General features: G+C 36.6%; 1 protein-coding gene across 1 annotated transcript in view; it reads right to left on the bottom strand.

Annotated features, from left to right (window-relative positions):
* Window positions 1-21686, bottom strand: part of sptbn1 (spectrin, beta, non-erythrocytic 1) — a 115268-nt gene extending 93582 nt beyond the window's left edge. The window contains exon 1 of the mRNA XM_081358344.1: window positions 21571-21686. The gene's annotated coding sequence lies outside the window, so the exon portion shown is untranslated. The remainder of the gene's footprint in view (window positions 1-21570) is intronic.
* Window positions 21687-23317: the final 1631 nt, after the last annotated feature.

Genomic DNA, 23317 nt, shown 5'->3' with positions numbered 1-23317 from the left:
GCAAACTGAAAACAATAGCGCTTTATACAATAGAAATTGTTTCTATAAAAATGGTTAACTTTGTGAAGAAAAGGCAAATAGCTCTTAAACATTAATGTGGCACTTAGCTGAAGCAAAGCTAAAATGTCTATGATTGCATTATGAAGAACTCAAGCCATCAGAAGCATTACAGTCCAGATAAACGCATTACCTCCATAAATACATATTACACGTGCAAAATAACAATCCATTAGCCGAGCGTGACGTCAAAGCATGCGATATAAAACACATGCTAAAGGTTTTGCCGACTGTAAAAGTGTTGTAGTTCCTTATTACGCCATCGCTCTGAGACTTTCCCACACAGATGCTGTGATGAGAAACGAGGTATTCTTAAAGGGGTGGTATAATACTCTTTCAACAAGATGTAAAATAAGTCTCTGATGTCCCCAGAGTGTGTGTGTGAAGTTTTAGCTCAAAATACCCCACAGATATTTTTATACAGCATGTTAAAATTGTCACTTTAAGAGGGTGAGCAAAAACACACCGTTTTTGTGTCTGTCCCTTTATATGCAAATGAGCTGCTGCTCCCAGCTCAGGGGGCGGAGCTTCAACAGCTCGTGTCCTGAAAATTTCAAGAACTTTTTTATGTTTAAATTTATGAAGCTGATGTGTAGTTATCTTCTAGTCATTGATTAGCATATTCTGTCATGATAATCTATAAATCGTGTTCCAGGGGCGGGGTTTATGTAAATTCTAGGGTTGGTGATGTCACTAATCCGGGAGGAATGTGGTGTAGTCTCTACCAGCCGTTTGTTGTAGTCCTTAAAAAGCCATTTCTTTAAAAGCAAATCTCTCCCTTTGCTTTGAACTTTGAGCGTTGTAACTTTGCAGATGTTGTTTATGCTCAAACAGCAACATTACACACTAACTAAAGTTAGAAAAGTCAAATCATAATCAGCCACCCCTTTAATGATTGATGACATAATGGAGTTAATAAACTTTAGCATGGTCCTTATGAGATATAACTCAAGCACAGGCCTCAGGGAAACTGAGGGAAATAAGGACGAGTCCCTGAAGATCAAGAGGGAATGGGCATTGGCAAGGGTTACTGAGTTCCCATGACGGGCCAGACTGTTCCCACAAAAACACACGTTAAACAGCCGTATGGAAAACATCCTGAAGAAAGGGAACTCCAGCGTTGTGTTCGTATCACGACTGAACAGCCCTAAATCTGACAGAGCTTTAGAAGGAATTATTTCCACATGCTTTTTCTGCATTAAAGAGAAAGACGCTTTAAAATACGGATGGCATAGAAAATAAACGTTGACAACGTTAAAATTACGAAAGTGAATCAAAACAGATCAATTAAATATATATAACAAATATAATTATTATAAATTATAATTAAATAAAAATGTTCAATACTCCCAAAATTCTCATTGGTATCAAAAAACATTATATTTATTTATTGAATATATTTATATATAAATGTTTAGATATTTGTAGAAATGTATCACATTCTAACCATAAGAAAAGTATAAAATAATGTATATTTTTTAAATAGATTTATGTTTATTTATTTACTGAAATCTATAGAAATCTATTACATTCTGACCATTATAAAAGTACAAATTATTTATATTTATTTAAATATATATTTACATGTTTACCTATGTAATGAAATCAATAAAAATTCTACACACACACACACACACACACACACACACACATATATATATGTATATACCAAAATCTATAGAAATCTATTACATTCTGACCATAATAAAAGTACAAATTATTTATATTTATTTAAATATATTTACATGTTTACGTATGTAATGAAATCACTAAAAATTAAATATATTATGTATATATATATATATAAACTGAAATCTATAGAAATGTATCACATTCTAACCATAAGAAAAGTAGAAATTATTTATATTTATATATAGAAATCATTTAAATATATTTACGTTTACTTATTTATGTATTGAAATCTACAGAGATTTATCACATTCATAATCAAGAAAAGTAGAAATTAAGCCGACTTATAAAGAAGACTAGAATGAGGAATTACATTTTATGGTGACAACTGAACAATATGTGCTAATATTTCCTTTCTTATGAAGAAGCCAGTCACTTTGAGTTCTGTTCACAGTATCCCTCCTATAAATAACCGCCTGTTAAATTAATAAAACATAACTCAGTGTAATTACCAGTGTGATTTGAGCGGTCCTGATGGCCACAGCTGTGTGTTTCACGATGACAAATTGGTTTGTTCTGTTTACAAAGGCACTGGTCCAAAAGAGCTTGTTATTAAGTATTGTTTAGTTCTGGAAATGGACGACGATGTGAAACAAGCATGAAAGATTACAGATGTGGTCTCAGAAACATGTGGAACGTGGAGAAATCAGCGTAACCTCGAGCTGCTCGATTTACAGACTCTAACTAGCAGATTAAAGACTAAAATACAAACCAGATCTCTTTACAAGCATCGTCTGTGCCGGTGAGAAATGCAGATCCTCCTTTAGAAACACTCCAGATACACTTTATTTTAAGGTGTCATTCTTACAGTGTAATTATATAAGCAACTACATACTTATTATAGGGTTAGGGTAGGATTAGGATTTGGTTGAGGGTTAGTTAATTATGCATCATTACCTGTTATTACTGTGTGACCCTGGATCTCGAGTCGCACGGGTTTATCTGTGGCAATAGCCAACAATACAGTGTACGGGTCAAAATTATAGATTTTACTTTTATGCCAAAAATCATGAGGATATTAAGTAAAGATCATGTTCCATGAAGATATTTAGTAAATTTCCTATCGTAAATATATAAAACATGTGTTTCTGTGAGTGAATTCTGCACAATCGTGATCATAAATGAACAACTTTAAAGGAGATTTTCTCAATGTTTCGATTTTTTTGCATCCTCAGATTCCAGATTATCAATAGTTGTATCTCGACCAAATATTGTCCTATCCTAACAAACCACACATCAATGGAAAGCTTATTTATTCAGCTTTCGGGTGATGTATAAATCTCAATTTCATAAAAATTGACCCATGTGACTGGTTTTGTGGTCCAGGGTCACATATGGTAAGTACATGTAACAAAGACACTGTAAAATAAAGTGTTACTAAAACGCCCATTAATCTCACACGAGTTTCAGAAGAGATCTCAACAGTGGATGAACTCAAACATTCATTCGAGGTCACATGATAGCTCTGCGTCTGCTATAGAGACTCATTAGTGTGTGTTGTTGAGTATGATTGATTAGTGTTAATTGGTCCATCTTTTCATCACACACACACAGAGCCGAACGATCGCTCTTTTGTTAGATCTCCAGAGATGTCATTAGATCAGAATGTCACACTGGCCGGAGAATGAGCTCCATTATGACATCACTTCCTGGTTTGCGGAGAACAAGGCCTTGCCAGAATAGCAGATCATTGTGACTTCGATCGAAACCAGAGACCAAGGTTTCCCGTCAACCCGAAAATATGTCTATGAATCGAACTACTCATGAGATGTTATGCAGCAAATCTCTCTAAACGCTTCCAGAACATGTCCAGAAATACAAGAAAGAAATGATTTACTGCATATATATATATATATATATATATATATATATATATATATATATATATATATATATATGTTCACATATGTCAAAAGAAATAGAATTATAAGTAAAAAAAAAAATGTATAGACTATATATGTAGATTTATTTTCTAAATTTCATCTAAATAAAATATATACTAATGGTCATAATAAGGATTTTTTTAATGTATTTTTATTTATTTTTTGAAAGAAGTCTCTTCTGCTCAACAAGGTGGCGTTTATTTATCAAAACATTATTACAATTTAAAGCAAATGTTTTCTATTTGAATATATTCTCAAATGTAATTTATTCCTGTGATTTATTCCTGTGAAGAACATGTTTAGGTCATATTTAATGCCAAAATTAAATTAAATAAATTATATTTTGCATATATTAATATAAATTACACATGTATTAAAATAAATAAAATTATAAGAAATTTTAAATATATTAAATAAATATAATTTATATACTAAATATTTATTTTCTAAACATTTTTATTTATTTATTTTTAATTATTAATTAATTATTTACATCTATCTATCTAAATATTTTGCATATATTTATATAAATTACACATGTATTAAAATAAATAAAATTATAAGAAATTTTTAATATATTAAATAAATATCATTTATATACTAAATATTTATTTTCTAAACATTTTTATTTATTTATTTTTAATTATTAATTAATTATTTACATCTATCTATCTACATATTTTTCATATATTTATATAAATTACACATGTATTAAATAAGATATTTTAAATATCTATAAAAAAGTCTAAATTAAATCTGTTCATCATATAAAGTAATCGAGTCTCTTAAATCGAGAAAATTAAACTAAACGAACTAACTATACCACTCAATGCATATTGATTAGTTTTACGATCTCTTTATGAACTTTATGAAGCTTCAAAATGGTAGTTGCGTAACTGTCAATGGAGAGACAGAAATTACTCAGATTTCATCAAAAACATCTTCATTTGTGTTAGTCTTATGAACGAAAGCTATTAATGACAGCACTTCCAGTTTTGAGTGAGCTATCCCTTTAAAGTCCAGCGAAGGAATGTGGTGTGATTACACTGCTGAACCTCATTGGTCCGTGTGAAGTGTGTGTGATACTCCTGCTCTCCGTCGGGAGTGTCTCTGATAGTCTGTGATGAATGTGATACAGAAGTCGAGACACTAGCACACATTCCTACAGTCTTTCAGGCATATATAAAGACTCCATGAAATCAAACCTCAGGATTTTGTAGCTTATAGTTCATGCATGTAGTCTTAAAGTGGCTCACAATTTTTCATATATCAATTGCTTTTTTATTTTTTTATTGATGTTTACACCGTGTCCTAACCAGACGCGATGCGATTCGATTCCAGCGACAAATAATTTTTCTGTCCACACTAGACGCGACTGCGAGATGCGTAAAAATCAATCAAAACCCACAGCCAATCAGAACAGCGTGTGGGCGGAGTCAGCCAATCAGAACAGCGTGTGGGCGGAGTCAGCCAATCAGAACAGCGTGTGGGCGGAGTCTCGCGGCACCAGAGAGTAATCTTGACGGCACTCGCAAGAAAATGGATAAGCAGCAACATAATCAAATTCACTAATATTACACCATTTAAACATTATTCAAATACATAGGCTACTGAGTTACTAAAACAATCTTTGTCAAATAATACACTTGTTTGTTCACAGTTTGAACGTTCTTGTTTCCATTTGTTTAATTTGAAGATCTGAGGTGAATTATCCATTGTTGCTTTTACAGCCACAAAGCTGGAGCACTAAATGATATTCAAAGTCACATTACACGCTTTTAACATTAAATAAAGCACATAAACAGCGCCTGAGATTATCATTGACACACTTTGTGTTTGTTGCTCCAGCGCGACGTCGCAGAAAAATAGAACTTAAGAACGTTTCTAAAATAGACTCGCCGCGTGTCGCCGTCGCGGCTGGTTAGGACAAACACTGATTAACGTGGAAAATAACCTTTTATCGCCCGGTGTAGTTCGCGTACACTAGCGTCGCGTCACGTGTAGTTAGGACACGGTGTAATATGAAGGACTCGGGTCGGGAAACGGTTGACGGGAAAATCAAAAGCATGAGACGTTTACGCCTGAGAGCCTCTTATCCGTTCAACAACACATGAAACGAACGAATGCTTATACAATGTTCAGGGATGCACGATATATCAGCCAACATATCGGTATCGGCCGATATATGTTAATTTTTACTGTTATCGGCACGATAAGAAAATTTGTCTGATATATTAAAGCCGATAAATACTGTATTATTTCCTTCAGCTGAGACTCTTCAGATGCGCACTGTTCAACACAATGGGTTTGAATCGCTTGAAATATGATTAGAATCACTTCAAAAAGGGAAAATACAGTAAAGTGCAACAGTTCAGTCTGTCATATCGGCTTCATAACATTATAATTGTGTGTTTAAGGCGTGGCTTTTAATGGTGAGACTTTTGTTTTTGTAATCAGGCTCTCAAAAATTATATAAAAATGTGGATTTATACCAATATATCGGTTATCGGCTTTCAAATATAAAAAATTATCGGTTATTGGTATCGGCTAAAATGTTCATATCGGTTCATCCCTGTGTTCAGGATCATGCCGAAACATTACATGCACAAATTGACATATTTAGACCTCCTTGTTTTTCATAATACGTCAACAAATCATGGACTTCATGAGCTTCTTAACAACTGCAACTTCAGCACGTCTTAAACGCCAAACCAAGAACTCATAAAGACAAACTAAACGCTTTTAAAATCAGCAGATTTGAGCTCAGAATGGCTGAATCCTGGCTCACGCTACTCTCGTTAACTTGACTTTTCCAAACACACACACACACACACACACACACACGTACTTACAATCTCACTTTCGTAAGACATTATAAGATTAAGTCTGTTCTAGAGTTGTGAAACATTGTCTAAACATTTACAGTAAGAGTGTCAGAGGAAAGTGCCAGATGTTTGTATTATACACTAAAGTGCTTCCCATCTCGACACGGAGAAGAGCTTGATTAAATATCCATAAAGACGTATTCATACGCTGGAAATATAGATAGAAAAACAGCTTATGAGATGAACCATCGTTTCAACCCGACAGCCGTGTTCCCAAATACTTCCAGTGTGTTTAATGAGGAAAAATACAGTAGAAATCCAGTCAGAAATCATCAAGGACTCTTTTCATTAAATGAACTCAAGATTTTTGATATATTGAACTTTTTTGCAAATTAAGTTTAAATCAGAGACGCTATTAATTAAAACCTCTCGATGGTCTCGCAAAACTGATCTAATGACATGGTTTTGGAAACTTTATGGCCAAATAATGCGTGCATAAAAGCATGTCATGTTCACACACTGTACAGATGTGGAGTTCGGGCTTCTTTGAGTTTCATTAACTGCCCAAAAGTGGAGAAAACTTCATGCGTTTTGTCACTGGAAATACACTGGACAAATGAAAATCAAAAAATGATTTTTTTACAGTGTGATGTTGAGTAATCTTATATAACCTGCAATACACTGTCACAGCATTCTGTTGGCAGATGTGTTGAAGTGTGTGTGTGTGTGTGTGTGTGTGCACATCTGGGCCGTCTCACACACACACCACACCCTGGGCTCTGGCAGGGACACAGCGGGAATTGAACACATCCCGTTTGGACGTGTCTGTGTGTGTGTGTGTGTGTGTGTGTGTGTGTGAGTGTGTGTGTGTGTGTGTGTGTGTGTGTGTGTGTGTGTGTGTGTGTGTGTGTGTGTGTGTGTGTGTGTGTGCTGAAAAACACACATGGCTTTGTGGGAAGGTCTGGATGTCATTATACTTCTACGTCTCCCAAGACTGTTTATTTCTCGCCCTGTCTCTCACACACTCTCTCTCTCCTGTATTTCTCTCTCTCTCTCTCTCTCTCTCTCTCTCACACACACTCGCTCTCTCCTGTATTTCTCACACACACTCTCTCTCTGAAGGAAGTTTGGTTGTGTACTGGGCAGTGATGGTACGGTACGTTAACCACATGCTAAACTGACATATACAGTAGATTACAGTACATCAGAAGCTGGGGCCGCTTGCATAATATTCAAAATATTCTTAAAAGTCAGTCCTATTTTTTTATGAATTTTAAAAACGTAGATTGGTTTAATTTGATACCAAAAAGTAAGACTGATTACCCCTAACAAAATGCTAGTTGGTCATTCTAAGACTTAATATAATGCCAATGTTTATGAAATTAATGTAATATATTTTTTTATATTATAACAAGTTATTAAAAATATTATAATATAAATATTAAGAATAAAATAAACTATCAATATTATTAATAAATAAACATTTTATATATTTTTTATAATTTATAAAATTGTAATGATACACTATTTTGTAAATATTTAAAATATAAATCATTACATCACTTAATACACTATTAAAATATTATTTTGAAATAATCATCATAAAATATCAAACATAAATTATAACATTTATATATTTTTTTTATAAAGTATGAAAAATATTATTAATAAAATTAAACATCACTGGTAGGCTACACCCCCTATATTTGTTTGGGTGCATATATATATTTGATCACCAACATTTTTTTAATTTATATATTTTTTTCTTTGTTAATATTACCCGTTTACCCCATATTACTTTCAATAATTTATTTTGCCCATTTCTTATTTAATGCAGCCAATCTGTAAAAGTCACCTTGAGGTCTTGGCAAATCTGAACACACAGACAATAGACAACAGTGTCATCCAACAACTCTAACTCACTATCCTGTTGATTCCTTAAATAAGTCAATCAACCAGAGCGACGAACTCAGCACTCGGCCGACGGGGCGGCTCTAAAACCTCACGAGAGACACGACGTCAAAGCATGAGCTCTTCCGCTTCCAGTCATGCACGGGGACTCTGGGAAAAGCATGGGATAAATGGAGCGAGTCCAGCGAGTGTCCGTTTCAGATGACCTCATCTTTTCCCAAAGCTCGTCTCGTACGCCCGTCCAGACAGATGTGAAGCACAGCAGATCTCAAGCCCATGAAGAGTACAATGGCATTACTATAAAAACAACACTTTCTAGTGCAGTTTAACATAACGACCCGTTGAGAAGAAGCATTAATGAGAAAAACACCAGAGAAAGTGCAGGAGAATGAAGAGAGAGAGAGAGAGAGAGAGAGAGAGAGAGAGAGAGAATCTGTGTTGCCGATCATCATGGTGACCTTGAGAGCCGTCCTCCATCGCTCCGGATTCGAGTCTGTTCTTTCACATCTCATTTTGAGGGATGAAAACCTCCAGACGGAGACTTGTGTGTGAGCTTTAATTGCTTTGCATTTTACAGCGACAGACCGTCCTTTAATGAGCAAGAGCAACTAATGGCTGTATTTATGTTAACATGATATTCACAAGATTAGCTTAGGATGCAATGAACAGAGGACGACCATCTACACATGCAGAACACTATTATAGGGGTTTTTCAAACATTTCTGATATTTATGCATCAAAAACGTTGAATTAGTAAATCTCTGTAATATCTCAATTATTTATTCTCAATTATTAAATTCTTCTATGATTATTATTTGTTCTGGTAAAAAAGGGCAAGATCTCATTACATACTAGAAATGATCCGAGCTGCTATTCAACATATACTTTTACTGTGTTTTTAAAATGTTAATAAATATAATATTTGATAATGCATAAATATGAATAAGTTGAATAAATATAAAAATTTAATCTCTCAATTATTTCTTCTAAATGTAATTTTAATAATGATGAAGTTCGTTTGATTATTATTTCTCCTGACAAAAAAGGCAAAATCTCACTATGAACTAAAAAAACTTGTCCCAAAATCAAATAAATGTTATTGGAATTTTATTGCTCTATTTTTACTCTCAACAAAAATAAAACCTATATAAAATGTTAATTAATAAATAAACATAATATTTAAAAAAAAAAAAAAAATATATATATATATATATATATATACATACATATATACTGTATATATATATATATATATACAAACTATAAATATTATAAAATATATATATATATATATATATATAATTTAATAAAATATATTTTAGTCATGACGTTTCTGCACATCTGTGTTGGAGATGAGATCATGATCATGGGTCGGGTTCAGCCAGGAGAGAGGCCGCCCAGGGACGAGCTGCAGTGTGTGCTGGGATTGAGCCAGCAGAGAGAGAGAGAGAGAGAGAGAGAGAGAGAGAGAGAGAGAGAGAGAGAGACATATATATATATATATATATATAGAGAGAGAGAGAGAGAGAGAGAGAGAGAGAGAGAGAGAGAGAGAGAGAGAGAGAGAGAGACATATATATATATATATATATATATATATATATATAGAGAGAGAGAGAGAGAGAGAGAGAGAGACATATATATATAGAGAGAGAGAGAGAGAGAGGGAGAGAGAGACATAGAGAGAGAGAGAGACATATATATATAGAGAGAGAGAAAGAGAGAGAGAGAGGAGAGAGAGAGAGACATATTGATATATATATATAGAGAGAGAGAGAGAAAGAGAGAGAGAGAGAGAGGAGAGAGAGAGAGACATATATATATATATATATATATATATAGTTAGAGAGAGAGAGAGAGAGAGAGAGAGAGAGAGAGAGAGAGAGAGAGAGAGAGAGAGAGAGAGTCTGTTGGGCGTGCTGCAAACAGCTGCGTTCAGTCTGCTGAGTCTCTCAGTCTTTTATCACTGTTTTTTTATGTGATAAGAAATCCCTGAATGGTCACAATTGTTTGAGGAACACCACAAAAACTCCTTATCACAACTTTGAAGACTTTTAATCAGTAAAGTTTTACAATAAGCTTCCATCTGAGACTCCCTGCGGTGCAAATCACGTTTTAGGGTTGTTGTGGTGCTTTAAGACAAACCATGTGCAAATGAATCAGTCAACAGCATCATAGTAGAGTATTTTCTCCTTGAAACTACTAAAGATAGTTTTAAAGATGCAGTTTTAAATCGTCCCTGTTTCCTACCATCACAAACATGTGACCAATCGCGTCTCGAGGGGGCGGGGCTTTTCTCCACTGACTTTCTATGATGTCTGATGCTGATGTTCAGAAGGAGCTGTGACTCTGAGATGGGGAACGGGAACATGTGTGTGTGACATTAGCAACACATTATTAGCCGTTTGAAAACGTAGTCGAGACAAACGCTAATCATATCAGTGTGTCCGACATTGTATAAAATCATGATCTTGTAGACGATCCTGTATAACTCACTCTTCCTCTTCTTCTCCGTCAGTTTCTGGTCCAAACATATTTGTCTGAATTAAACCAATATTTCCACTTGCAATCGTGTCGTTTACTACAGTTGAGCGAGTGGATCAGGTAATCCGAGCTGCTGTGAGTGAGTGGAGGCGGGGACTCATTTGCATATTCATTATGCAAAGCGTGTCGAGTTACATTCAAGATATTTTAAGGCATGAAGAATTATTGTCAAAGGAAAAGAGTCGAATAAGTGATTTTGCTTATTAAAGATGAGTGACAAAATGATTGACAGGTTGGACTTTAACGTTAGCTAAATACATTCGTTAAAATGCCAGCCAAGGCATGCGCAGAATAAAGGGGCGGGGCCTGTTTGTGTTAGTAGTGTGTTAAACTGGCGGTTATGGAAAGGGGCGGGACATTTCCCAAACACACCCGAAGCGCTCGACCAATCATAACACACTGCTCCAGCCGACCAATCAGAGCACAGTGTGCTTTTCAGGAGGAGGGGCTTCATAGAGACAGGAAGTAAACAGAGCGTTACTGACAGACTGGGAAGAGAGGAGCCGCAACAATGGAGAATATGAGGAGAATAATCAACATTCAAGTTCTAATAGAGCCTGAAAACCACATCAAGACTTTGTAAAAGGGAATAATATGGCATTGCTATTGACTAGCCTAACTCACTGACAGCTCTATGTCATATTACGGCACAGTCGCACATAAATTAAGAATAAGCTGTACTGTAGTTTCCCTCTCTTCGCTCCAGCCGCACTTTATCCCCCAGAAGCTCCGGGATCAGGATAGGGATTTGAATAAGGTGCAGATCAGGGTCGTGACCCACAACAGCTGCTCAACCTTGAACGTGAAGCCGGCTGGGAGAACAGATCATGGAAAAACAGTGGACGGATCAATAACTGGACAACAGCCTGGAATGTGCAGCTGGAAACGGCCAGAGACGGAGCAAATCAGCACAGAAAATCAAGACAAGAAACGGACAAAGGGCTAAAAGGTTTTGATGATTAGTGTTTGCAAAAAAGATGAATCAGGGTTCCAACAAATGAATGTCCTTCTGAATATGAAGTAATGAAAACATATGATGTTTAGTGAAAAACTAAGGATGAAAACTTGAAGACAATTCACCAAAACATAAATTGGTACGATTTGCTAAAAAACAACAACTAAAAAAACGGTTCAATAAAATATACCAAAAATTATTTTTTTTATATTTACATACCAAAACATTAATCATGTTTATTAATCATAATCGTAAGATTATTTTGTAAATTTAATGATTAAGAGAAAGAGAAAAATAACCATCTTGTTATATATTAACACTTTTAAATGACTTTTCTTTTAATGCGATTCAATTCTTCTCTGTTTTGTGTTTCTTCTGATACAAAGACAAGATCTCACTGTGAACTAAAACATTTTTCGTTCCCAAAAAGTGACCAAACGACATGAGCTGACATTTAATTCAATATACATCGAATAGAAGAATTTAAAATAACGCGATCATTAAACATTAAACCGCCTAAATGTAATATAAATCAAAACTGCGTGACGTTACTGAATGAAATGCTGAACCCATGAGTGTGTTAATGACTGAAGCTTTGAGGTGTTGATGGACTCGATCTGTGTTTAGATCATCGCTCTGAATCTCATCCGGAAGAAGACTTTGACAAAAACATGAGTTTATCAACTTTAAAGTGTTGATTTAAAAAAAATGCATGAATCTGGAATAAAATATTTTGTTTGTTTTTGTTTACAAGCAGGGGCCCGTTCTTCGTACGTTGCTTAAAACATCCGAGATCAAATGAGACATCCAAGATGATATCATCGTGCTAATCATGACCTGGCTAACTCGGTTCTTCGAACACACTTGCCGGATATGATTAGTATAGCTGGTTTGAGTCATCTGAGATAATTGCGCGTTCATGCGCTGGTTAAAAGGGGATATGTATCGATAGTAGAAACATTGATCAGCAACGCTGCTATTGGCTGTTCAGCGTGGCCAAAAAGCGCGCTCAGTTTTTCTCCTTAGCAGAGCAAGAACTAATAGTCAAAGTTTATTCGGAATTTTAATGTTTGATTAAAACGCCAGGGAACACCTCAAAGTCTGCAAAAGCCAGGAGAGAGGGCTGGCAAAAAGTAGCAGACAATTTAAATCCGTTAGAAGTGGCCATGTTAGATGTTTTTATCACTTATTAGCCTATATTTTTGTATTTTAATAATTGCATAATTACTTTGTTCATTGTAATGTCAGAGTCACCACACTAGAACATGGGAACAAATAAAAGTGAAGTACAAAAATATTCTACATAATGGTATTTTTTGTTATATAGTCTCTTTTATAAAAGGCACTGTTAAATAAATGGTTGTCTGATTATAAAAGCAACCAAGAAAAAAGCTGAGAAAAAAAAAGATCTTAGTAGCCTACACTGTAAAATAATTTTAGCTGCATTAAATGAAGGCCATATAGTCATTTCAACTGTTAAATCTTGAGTAATGATGAATTGCTTTGACTTGTGAAAGTGAAAACTGATAAACTTATGTTAATGTAAAAATATTAACACTTGTATCTGTTCCCAAGAAAGTGGTGGCTGAAATATGTGCAGTAAGTGGACATTTTCTAACTTTCCAAAATAAATAAAGTATAAGACTTTATAATGTCCATTTGTTTCCATTGCACTGGACAGTGAATAAACCTTCTCAGATAACTGTCATATGGAGGAACTAGCCTACCTGCAAGTGCATAAATAACTTTACTTAATTTATACTTGTATGCTTTATGGCTGCAATATAAGTTGCATGATTCCACATCTACAGAAAGGCCTACAGAAGAGTCTGCACAGACAGAGGAGACACAGGCCTACAGGTGGGCAGTGTATAGCCAACTTTTCCTTTTTATTTGTTGCATGAGGCATGTGTCTAATATCTCTTGACTACTGGCTTTTCTTTACAAAGAACAACTGAAATAAAACTCAAGGAACTAAGCATATTTGTCTTTTATTAAACATTTAATGAAAAGTGTGTTTTTTTGGCAATGTTGTGTAATATGGCACATGCAACAATGTCACAGGCCCTGTCAGGTGTGCAACCCTCAAGAGTTTTCAGACACTGACATCTTCCCTTTAGTTAGCCAAAGTTCATTTCAATGTGTGCCCTTGTCCTGGAGCTGCATTGTAACTGGTTTGGGTCAATGGGGTCATAAAACACCTGTCTGCAGGCAGGAACATGTCATAATCACCTATGAAAAAATGCAGTTCTGTTAGGATCAGCATAAGTGTATGTAATACAGTGAGCTTGATATTTAATTGTGTAACTTTTCTTACCACTTTCAAATAATATGCATAAATGTGAATCTCTGAAAATGCTTAAGTCATGCACAGACCCTGGCCATTTTGCTTTCACATTTGTGATATGGAAGATTTTAGTCAACTGCCTTCTTTCTTTTTTTTTATATAATATTACTAATCTGGAATATTAAGAATCACAATAGTAACTGGGCTGCACATTTACATTGTGATCCCTCTTTCTGTTCACATAATCCCCTTATTGAGGTCTATAGCCTATAGTCTACCAATCACGTTAGTGAAGCCTGAGTGACATATACTGTAATCGGCATGGTCATGATTGCATGATCTTCATAAAAAATTATGACAGCCTAAAAAAAAAAAAAATAAATAAAAAAAAAGCTTTAAAAAAAAATGCTTTACAACATTGGGTCTTAAGTGGCTTGGAAATTCCACACAAAAAAACCCTAAACCTGTTTTTTTAAACCTAAAAGCGCCAGGTAAACTCCGAATGACACGACAGACAGCACTTTCCATGAAGTTCTCCGCATCTCCAATAGTGTAAAGGAAAGAGCCACTCGCAAATAATCTTAGGGCAATGCAAACAGTTTGTGCTGTAGTTAAAGCCCGACTCCGACAAGTCGAAAATAAATGTGCGTTTCCAACAAATTAATAATGTAAACGACAATCTCACGAGTCACGAGAAAAAATATATATCTCAGAGTGCACTATCGCGCTGCGCTGGACTTCCCGTATCAGCTCCGCTTATAAAGCCGCAGTCTAATCCTGTTTACATGAAATAAGCCTGCTCCCGAGCAGGTTTAAGATTGCGCACCTGTTGCTATGACAACAAGTCCAGGATGAGCGTCGAAGAACCAAACAATCCAAGATCATGCCAAATCCCCAACAATCAAATCCAGCTAAGTGAGTTAGCGACGTACGAAGAACGGGCCCCAGATCTCTGTTCTTTCTTCTGATGTATTGTTCAGATGTTCACACAACAAAATATTTTGGGGACCATGAATTTTTTGTGAAAACTATTTTAAATAAATGCTGGATAGACGCTTAGATTATCGCTCTGAATCTCATCCGGACCAAGTCTTTGACAAAAACACCATTTAAACCAATATTTCCACTTGCAATCGTGTTGTTTACTACAGTTGAGCGAGTGGATCAGGTAATCCGAGCTGCTGTGAGTGAGTGGAGGCGGGGACTCATTTGCATATTCATGAAGCAAAGGGTGTCGAGTTACATTCAAGATATTTTAAGGCATGAAGAAATTATTGTCAAAGGAAAAAAGTCAAATAAGTAATTTTGATTATTAAAGATGATTTTTAAGTGACAAAACGATTGACTGGGACATTTTCTCAGCTAACTCTCAGATATTCATTACTGCTAAATATCCTGTGGGCCATGAAAGTTTTGTGAGAGAAACGCTGGCAGTGAAAGAGTCAATGTCTTGTAAAAGCTTTGAGATGGAGATGCTTCTCTAATCGTCTCGTGATCCTGCAACACATCAGCCAACACACGGAGGGAGAGAGTGAAGGGATCAAATAACAAGAGGAGGAGGAGAAGAGGAGGAGCGCCAGCAGGAGAACAGCGTCCAGGACTGCAGACCTCACCCAGTCCCTCAGGACTGTCCTCATTTCCTCTGATCCAATCTGTGTTTCTCCCAGAACATCAGCCGTCGCCCGAGACCACGCCAGCATTCGGTCATCCCGGAAACATCTGCATCTTTGATGCCCTTCTGATCTGATGCAACGGCTAGTTATATCTGTGACTGTGGATATCTGGCTCAAGCTAAATCTCATGAAGTCAAGTCATTCGTGCCAACAGTACAGTGTACGGGTCAAAATTATCCATTTTTCTTTTATGCCAAAAATCATGAGGATATTCAGTAAAGATCATGTTCCATGAAGATATTTAGTAAACTTCCTATCGTAAATATATAAGACATGTATTTCTGTGAGTGAATGCAGCACAATCGCCAACATAAATGCACAACTTTAAAGGAGATTTTCTCAATGTTTTGATTTTTTTGCACCCTCAGATTCCAGATTTACAATAGTTGTATATCAGCCAAATATTGTCCTATCCTAACAAACCACACATCAATGGAAAGCTTATTTATTCAGCTTTCAGATGATGTTTAAATCTCAATTTCAGAAAATTGACCCATGTGACTGTCTGGTTTTGTGGTCCAGGGTCACATTTATTATTGTCATGTGTACATGTTACCAATAACAATAATTATGCATAATTTACTGTTATTACTATGGTAAGCACATGTAAATTATGTAACAAGGACACTGTAAAATAAAGTGTAACCCAATAAAGTGACATTTTTGATCTAATGAGTGTCTAGTACTCTTTCCTAATACAAGTGTTAGGCATTAGAGTTGATTAAACACTATTCCTGAATCTGAATAATCCTGAGCCTTTTACCAGAGGGGAGAAAAGAATAAATAATTAAGAAGAATATTGTGGAAATTACCCTATAAAGACGTGACCTAAGATCGTACAGAATGTTCTGACACGCCTGTGTCCAATTGTGCTGGGCGTGTTTGTGCGCAACAAAACCCTTCTGATTATTATGTTTGGATCTGTAATAATGCAACATTTAGAGACGCAACTGGAAGTTGCAATTAGTTTCGTTTTCTTTTGAGGGGCTCGAACCGGTTAGAATCAAAGCAACCGAGCAGGCAGACAAATGTCTTTGAGTTCCTCGCCTCTATTAGGTTAGTGGCTCTCAGGCCCTAAAATAAGAGCGTAAATTAAATTCCAGGCGGCCCGAGGAGAAGCAGCTGTAGAAACACAGAGAAGATGTGTGTGTGTGTGTGTGGGGGGGGGGGGGGGGGGCATGAGCTCATTCTATAAGACACTTAAAATCAGCCACAGAATGTTATGACGTCCAATCGTTTAGTCCTCTTAAACTGCGCTCCTGCAAGCTCACGCTCATCTGTATCAAACACTTTAGATATGCAAAGAATCAACGGTTGCCAGATTGAGGACGTGCAACAGGAACGAGTGCAAATGACAATAAAGGCGACGAGACATGATTTATCCGTGTTTAAATATGCCTCGTGTCATCTTTTTAGATGGATACCGAGGCTTTTTAGGTCGGGTAGAATCCGCGATCTCTGAACCAGTTTGTTTGCTGGCTTCAATCGCTGTGTTATCCACTATCTGGCAACCCGGAGCGTCGAAATACTATTGGGTAAACTGGCAAAGTGGGCGGAGTCACACTGACCAAGACAAAAACAGACATTCCGACACGAAACACACATTTCAAAATAGATTTACTGGCTGAAGTATGTGAACTAATTGCACGTTCATTGTAATTGTATTTTTATACTTTAGGACAGTCCTTTAAAGGGATTTTGTCTATATCTCAACATCCAATCAACCACCGATACACAGAATAATAATCCATTACACTCTGATGAACGTAACGTCACAATATGGAAAATATACTTCCGTTTCATTATGACTTTAATAAGGCCAAAACATACCCTGCATTTGGGCTAGGTGACATGAATAAAATTACAAAATATCTTATAATATTTATTAAAATAAAGCAACATGGTGAATGCGGCAAGTGCTTTATTAATAAAAAATATATGATATAATATTTCCTCGTGTTCAATTAGTGGAAAAAATACGCCTTGATTATTTATAACTAACATTTATAACTTAACATTTTGAATTGGTTATTTTGATTGAAAAAAATATATATATGCAAAATGTTCAATAATTTTAGAGCAAATACATACGTATTAAAATCTATATCAAGTGCGTTTTAATTTTTGAATTAAACATTTTGCATTTAATAGCTTGCAAAATTATTCTGAATAAAAAAACATATTTTTTCTTTTTGCATTTAACATTTTGAATTGGTTATTTTGATCAATTTTACAGCAAGTGCGTAACCTATATCAAATGTCCTCAAAAGACTGAAAACATTTTAATAAATATAATAAATATAATTTAATAAATACATTGTATAAATATTGTATAATGATATATTATTTAATAAATATAAAAATAATAATTTATAATTATATTTTTGATATCATTTGTAGAACTTTTTTCTATCCACATCACCCAGTCCTAACACGCTCATTCCCGGGGCCACCCATCGGGACCATGTGTCCCTCACCTGTTGTCATGACAGCTGGTCCCTCTTTAACACACAGAGCATCGGGCCCCAGCACCTGTCCTACTGTTACACACTCTCTGCTGTGAGATTAATCCACCCTTGTCGTACAACAGGTATGTGTTTATAAAGAAGACAACAGGGATATTGTGTCGCTGCACGCTTCGCTGCTCTTGAGTGGGAACTCCATTTTGTTCGGAAGTGTCGGAGGGAAACTCTGCTGTTGTTATTGGACAGACGCACCAAAAGCAATTCGCATGATGGAAATATCGACAGGAGAGTGCATTTTACTGCTTACTTTGGCTGCAAACCCAGCTCTCGCCATGCAGACAATCAAACAAGTCATAGAAGTGCTGGAAAGAGGTTGGAATTTGACTTATACAAGAACACATGAACACATGTTTAATGATAAGATCACATGCTAAGCAATCCATCAAATCAAGGTTTCATTCCTCAAACGGGCCAGAAACACGCTTGATGTGATTGATTGACCACACATCGCAAGAGTTCAGTCTCACTGGGGGAATTCAGGTTGATTGGGACACTTTTCCCATTAAAATCTCCCAAATTCAACAAATGCGTTCTTGCATTGCTCTGGTGGAAATGCATTTCAAATAACTAATTAAACATCTCAATTTTAATCAATTTGCTCAACAAGATTCCCTTCAAGCCGTTTCTCTGCCATTCTGATCGAAAACTAGCCAAGAAAAACTGACCGTAGAAGACAACGCCTACAATAAAACTCCTTGCGGCAATGCATACTTGTGTTGCATTATGAATAAACCGAGATCCAAAGCATCTGCGCTCATGCACTTGTGTAGAGCTTCTTTAAAGCCAAACTGCAATGCTGGATGTAAAGCAATCTGAGGGCGTCTTCTTGAGCAAACCGGCCTGTGCATAAAGCTGATGCATCAAGGGAAGAAAGAAAACTAATGCTGAGTGCATTTTCTGTGCCAAGCTCTCACTCGGAAAACCTGCCAAGACCTCTCAGAGCCCAACCAGAACCAAAGCTTTTACTGATAAAACTGCCTGAATCATGTGCCAAAGCTTGATGAAGACTGTAAAAGGGAAGGGGTAAATATTAATTAGAGATGAAATGAAAAAGAAATTCGCTTTCCAAACACCAAAAAGCAACATGGCGTTGACTGAATCATCAAATGAGAGGCCATTTCACACCAGTGTGGAGAATGCTTCATGAGTTCTCGCACTGCAATGAGAAATAGCTTCACACCAGATCTCATTCACACCAACGGATCACAAATGCACTATGCGTGAGGTTATTCAGAGAAACAGCTTGCTCATTTTATAAGGAATAATGCCAAAATGTTCTTTATTTGCATTGCACAAAAGGTTCTTTACAGTGGAAAAAGATTTGTTAAATGTTCTTTACACTAAAAAATGGTTCTTTAAAGAAATGTTCACTGAAAGGTACCTTGGTGAACCAAAAAAGCCATCGCTTTTTATTTTTTAGGGATATATGTGCATCAAAACTGCTCGGATCAGATATCCAGGTGCAAACCGTCACCCAGAGACTTGAATGTGTCCAGGATAATAGTTAAATATATCGTAGGTGTGGCTCTAGTGTAAAAACAAATGGAATATCTGAGCTGAGCACCATCACTCCAGGGTGCCCACGCTCTTGTTGAACAAAACCATCTGGAGCTGCTTTAAATTCCAGCGAATTTGCAAGTTTCAGGTCTTCTTTAGCACCTCTAAATCCCCTCACGCCTCCCACCATTAAACAGCCGGCTGTCAGAATACACAATACACTCCTGCAACTCTGCTGAATGTTGCTGGGGGACACACAGTCACTATGGGGACTGCATGGCACGCTACACTCTGTTGGCATACTATCATACTTGTTTGTGCTTAGTATGTGAAAGTCAGAGTATGTGAAAGTCAGAGTATGTGAAATTGTGCATAGTATGTGAAACTCAGAACTCGTCAAAATGTGCCAAATGTAATGCACAAGTCTTAATTGTCCATTTTCTGTGCCTTTTTACCTTTCCTTGACTCAACATTTATGCTACGAAGTGATAAAAAATATTGGAGTGCATGTGCAAAATAATCATTTTAATATCTGCAATGAGACTGGATACACTTGTTGAGTCATGCAATGCAACTAGGTCATTAAAATGTTCATCTATTAAACGCAGTTGCATGCTGCACAGTATACGAATATTCCTTTCCAAATTGCACGAGACTACGTGCATGACTTTATGACATCACAAACGCTCGCGGTGCGTTACATGCGTGCCATTATGACATCATGTCCGACTGTTTTGCTGCACTGGAGTCTGATGTTTCCCATTAAGCGCTAATGTGGCGAGCGCGTAACCGCAACAGTCCGGATAGCGTGCGCAAATATTTTTAATTTATTTAGTGCGATTTATGCGCACTTGCCCAGAATGATCACGCAAAGGCCGCATTAGTGCTGCAGCATGACAAATAAACGCTCTCTCTCTCTATAGGCCCTTATAAAACTAAGCCCTGCGGCGATTATCTGAATCATTTACATCCACAACCCCTGGAAATGTCACGCACAGTCTGTCTGAAAGATTATCATTCGCAAACAGACGCTAACAGCATCCAGACGACGCGACGCCTGAAGTATAGAAACACAGACCCGTGAGATCGACTGAAGGATATTAGTAACCCGCTGCGGTTCTGTCATGCAACAACAGTAACGCGTGAAATGGTGATTTCTCTTTGGAGTACCGCAGTGGAGATGATGGGCACCGGATCAACATCCATTTCAGGTCACCGAGAGCAACATCCCAGATTTCCACATTTATATAATAAGACGACGAGTTAGCACATCACAAACTGCTAAATCACAACCACACAGTCATTTTCCTGATTACAGTAACCCGCTGGTGATGCAAATGGCTGTTTGCGATTTGGATAAGGCAAAACTCCAGCCATCTGACCACGCCTGTTTGCATCCATATTCTAGTGTACCGTTATTCCAAAGATTCCCAATATTGATTACGCACATAGTACGGCATCAATCCTGGTTTGTATATAACATATAATATATCTTAAGCAATTATTTAAACACATAAAGGCCTCTAAATCTGTATCCGCATTTAATACACCTGGATTTATATCATTGACGCAAACTCCTCTCATTTGGACTCCATCACCACCCACGTATTTATGGGAAAATCACTGTTAGTATTGCGGCAAACGCGGTCTGAGCGAGCGCATTTCAGCCTGTGTGTTCCCAATGAAACATTTGATGATGAAATAAAGGGTTCGTTTGCACTTACCGATAAAAGAATGCGTGATAAACTTCACCGCGTTTGGAGTCCGCAGCGCGCAATGAGCGAGAGAGGCTGGACACACTGCGCTGGGAGTGACCGATGCGCACTGACTCCCTCCCCGTCTCTGCTGCACTGAAACACGGGGCGGGGAGTTTACCAAACCTACTATAGCCAGAAATAGTAACCTTCGCCATAGTGGCGGGGAAACATTTGATTTGTTTAAGAGAACCGATTCGATTGGTTCAATTAACTGATTCGTCTCCAGCGTTGCGCGTTCAGATGTGTGTGAATGAAGTCTAGCGTGATCGCGACTTCTTTTGAGTCGATTCTTCTGAACTGATTCAAACTTTTGCAAATCACAGGGTAAAACAAATGTACGGTATGGGCGTAGGCCTACAATATGAGGTAACAAGTTAGAAGAACCATAGGCTACTCAACGTTTGCTACAATCTTGGTAGGAAGATAACAATAATAAACAATAGGTAGGCTATCTAACCACAACAAATAAAGATTCAAATGAAAATCAATCGGTGAAAATCAAACGATAACATCATTTGACAATTATTTTCGATGAGATGGTAAAAACATAAATGGAGAATCTCACAGAACTAAAAAGCAGAATCTAACTAAATATTTGACAACTACTAAAAGGAAACGAAAAGGTAGACTTTATTCATACACATCTGAACGCGCAATGTAGGAGATGAATCACTGAATCGGTTCACTTAAACATTCGAATCTCCACGCTACTATGATGAAGGCAGCAATTTCAAAACAAAAATAAAACGAGCCTAGCCTAGACTTTTAATTCATAAGCATCTGAACAACGCGGGAGACGAATCAGTGAGTCGGTTCATTAAAATGATAGAATCGATTCGCTCAAACAAATTCGCTACTATGATGAAGGCCGCAATTTCAAAACAAAAAGAAAACGCTAATGTGATATTACTAGTAGGCCTAAGGTTAGTGGATATATGATGTTTAGGCCAGACACCATGCTTTCATAAAGAAAATATGATGCACTTAAATGTCAAAACCGGTTTTTACGGCCTAAAACTATTTTTGGTGCACATGTGCTGTCTTTTGATTTTATTGCTGTTAAATAAAGGAAACTACACTTTAAGCAATTGTTTTTCTTCTTGTTGCTGTTATTTGGTATCTTACTGAATTAAAATATTAGCCTAAACCTTTTCAGTCAATATATTGCAGTTAAAGTGGTCAGTTCAAATATGCAGACCGTTTTCATGAAGTATTTACATCTTCTCCAATCAGATGAAGAACATGCAGCGTCACACACATTCATAATTCAAAGAGAAGGCCTTTCATACACAAAGAACCAGAGTGGACTTCCTGTTGGGTGGGTCTGGAAATTGTCTGTCCACCAACAAGCACAACAAGCTCATCCACTGCTACTCTGTTTTCATTGTGTTCGCATGTCATCCGGGTTATGGATCGGCCTATATACTTAATCTTAATCATCAAACATTCACTGAGACTTCAATGATCACACTGATTTGATTTCATACATAATTTGATTATGGATGATTAGATCCACTCACCCCTCAGTTTGTGTGGAAGGAGAAACTTATCAAATAAATTGTCACATGTTCATTAGAGGCTTTAATTCAAGTGAACTATATCAATACCTGAATATATAAATGACATGACCCGAGCTGGAGCGGCGATGGATGTGGGACAGTTAGTCGGGATCAGGCCTCAATTAATATCTCAGAAAAAACATATCCAGGTCATA

The sequence above is a fragment of the Scardinius erythrophthalmus genome, assembly GCF_964197995.2.
Source record: "Scardinius erythrophthalmus genome assembly, chromosome: 25".
Classification (NCBI taxonomy): Eukaryota; Metazoa; Chordata; class Actinopteri; order Cypriniformes; family Leuciscidae; genus Scardinius; species Scardinius erythrophthalmus.
This window is presented reverse-complemented; position numbering and strand designations above follow the sequence as displayed.